Here is a 3,197-nt window from a genome sequence, read left to right as displayed (position 1 = left end):
TTTGCTTAAAGTTGTAATAAACTGACAAAGCAAACATTTGTTATAGTGCAGCTTAGCTTACCAATGCTTAGATGTGATGGCTGTTTTAGTTTTTTTTTTCATCTTTTTTTTTTCATCTGGTGATCTGGCCGATCTGTTGTTTTTCAAAAGAACAAGCTCTCCAACAGAATGCATAAGTTACAGAGATGAGACAAACCATTTAACATTAGAAGGGATGCTTAAAATGATCAACTTTTATTTATTTATGTAAAACCTTTATCCCAAAAGTTAAAAAAACTGTTTGCTGTAACTGCTTATAAAGTGTGAGCTGGAGTTTGGCTTCAATTTGTTAGATGTATTAGCAGATTTAAACACCCTAACACTACCCCCACCAGACTGACAATGCTGCTGTCCAAAGGTGCCCCCTATGTACCTGGATCCAAGTGACCACTGACACACCTGCAAACATTTATAGCAAAGCCCTGTAAAAGAGATTTGGTTAGGCAACAAGAATAACAACAGCACCCATACAGTTTTAAACAAAAAAATACATTTCAATATATAAAAAATGTATAAATGTATAAAAAAATACTAGATAAACATTAATAAACACATAAATGTGAGGCCTACATTTTTTTAGTGCTTTGGGAAAAACACTTATAAACGAAAACAAAAAAAAGTACAAACATCAGCATACACTAGAATGTGCAAGTATGCAAAAAATTAATAAAAAAAAATAAAACGTGCAAAAAAGTCTCCATAAAAAATCCCCAAACAAGTGCCAAACACAGTGAAATGCTTAATTAAAAAATTAATCTTTAATCTCATGCTTCAGCAATCAGTGATGACTCCTCTACACGCACACAGCTCCCAGTAGGGAGTAAACTTACCAGGGCAGCCAACAGAAATTCTGAGGCCCCTTACACAGCTTTAGGTCTAGGCCCCCTGGGCCTGACCACCATTAATCCCCAGGGCCCTCCCACTGGCCGTCCTGTCGAATCCGACAGCCCCAAACATTCAGCAAAGAGACATCCCCATTTATTATTATTATTATTATAATACAGGATTTATATAGTCCCAACAGTTTGCACAGCACTTTACAACATGGGGGCAGACAGTACAGTTCAGCAAAGAGACAGCCCAATCCAGCAAAGAGACATTCCCATCCAGCAAAAAAGACATCCTCATATATTCAGCAAAGAGACATCCCAATCCAGCAAAGAGACATCAATATTAATATTATTAATATACAGGATTTATATAGTGCCCACAGTTTACTCAGCACTTTACAATATAAGAAGGCGACAGTTACAATACATTCCCATACATTCAGCGGAGACATCCCCATAGATTTAGCAAATAGACATCCCAAACCAACAAAGAGACATCCCCATATAGCAGAGACAACCAAATCCAGCAAAGAGACAACCCCATCCAGAAAAGAGACAGCCCAAATACAACAAAGAGACAGTGACAACCCAATCCAACATCCAGCAACATTGTCAATTTACCAAAAATGCGATGTCTAACAACTTGTCTCCAGTCCATAGTGAGCAGTCAAGCAGGCAGGCTACAGGCAGTGCAGCTCTTCCACATGGCTGAGCTGCGACTGGTACCCAACCTAGCATCCAGGCTGCAAGGAGAGGTGGAGTGCAGATGATATTACCCCCCTTCTTCTCTCTCAGGCTGCACCTGGAACTAAGTGAGCATTGGCTCACTCCATGGCCATCCTTCTAAAGCACTAGCATACAGAGAGTGTTTCTCCCTCACTGTCTCTGGCAGAGGTGCCGGAATACCGTCCGGCATGTTCCACCGGAAAAAAAGCCCTGACTGTTACTATACAGTAGGTTAACAACTCATTGGTTTGGGGGTCCAGACCCGTACCAAAGAGTTGTACTTGTGTCATTGAACCGGGATGCTCCTGGTTCCACAGCTACAGGCTTACCTGTTGTGCCATGGAGGAGCTCTGGAGTTGTCGAAATTTTCTCAAAGCTTGATGCATTCCCTTGGACTCATTAGCCCCACCTGCTGCCAGCTGCGGACAATGTACAATCAAGCAGCCCATAAATAGCAGCACTTCCTGTTACTCAGTGCCCGTTTGTGGGGACTAGCTCCCTGGGTGTATTGATAGCGCTGTGATTCTGATTACCGTGTATGGACTTCTGCCTGAATTCTTGACCACTCTCTAGCCTGCTGATTTTGTACTTCACCGCCTCGTATATGACCTCTGCCTGCTTGACCACTCTCTGGTCTAGAGCTTGTGTACCGCTTTGCCTAATCTGTTGCCGATCTGACCTGCCTAACTTCGTTTTCGTCTGAATCGTCAGCACACAAGCTCCACTTTGGACACTAACTGCCACAGGTATCTTACAACTTGCTTCTTAACAGCAGCAACAACTCCGTTGGGCCCGGGCCCCCTACATGTATTTGGGCTGTCCCCCCCCCTCCAGATGGGGGCTCTGAGACTCACTATATGACAGCGACACTTCATTTAAAAGTATCTCTCAAGTGCTTTGTTTATCAGCAAGGAGTGGCTGCAGCTGTCCCAGGCTTCATTTCCTGCACAGCGTCAGGAAGAAACAATCATCATTATAGGGAGCTTGTTGAAAATAAATTGGCAACATAGTGTAAGCTGGCAATTTCGGCCTTTTGGCTAAGATCAAGTGTAGTATCTGTTCTTATCAGTTGCCAGGAGGTGGCGCTTGCTTCTGTCCCTGATCTACGGCGAAGTGGTATCAGGGATGGCGGAGGCTATGCAAAACCTGCTGATGTAAAGGTAACCTGGAGCGGTTCATAGCCGAAAGGGAAGCCTTCTGATGGGGATGGAGAACCATTGGGTCTGGCCAGAGGGTCGGGTCCCTGGCCTTCTGGCCTAGATTGGGGTAGCTCTAGCTCCGGTCAGTTTTTTGGAAGAGAACACTGGCTCCCCTTTGGGAGGGGGGGAGTGGTTAGTATTTCCGGAATGTAATTAGGTAGGAGGGATGGGAGCGACGGTGGGGCCTGATGGTAAAGGGCTCTCACCAAGCTTCCAGAACTTCAGGCCTTCCTGGCTGGCGTGGGGGCTGCTGTGGTCTGGGTTGGGGGTCAGGGTTGCATGAAAAGCCACTGGTGAATGTGCCCCTAAAGTGGTAGTGCAGGGGGTGCTGTACAATCACAGTGTTTAGGCACTTGATTTATGGCACCATGGTCACTTCACCACAACGCACGTTTTTCGCACC

At 44.9% G+C, this 3,197-nt stretch overlaps 1 pseudogene; it reads left to right on the top strand.

Annotated features, from left to right (window-relative positions):
• The first annotated feature begins 2,611 nt into the window (after positions 1-2,611).
• On the top strand, positions 2,612-2,746 carry LOC141130887 (U2 spliceosomal RNA; annotated as a pseudogene).
• The last annotated feature ends 451 nt before the right edge of the window (positions 2,747-3,197 follow it).

The sequence above is a fragment of the Aquarana catesbeiana genome, linkage group LG02 (assembly GCF_042186555.1).
Source record: "Aquarana catesbeiana isolate 2022-GZ linkage group LG02, ASM4218655v1, whole genome shotgun sequence".
NCBI classification, from domain to species: Eukaryota; Metazoa; Chordata; class Amphibia; order Anura; family Ranidae; genus Aquarana; species Aquarana catesbeiana.
Note: the sequence above shows the minus strand (reverse complement) of the source record. Positions and strands in the feature narration are given on the sequence as shown.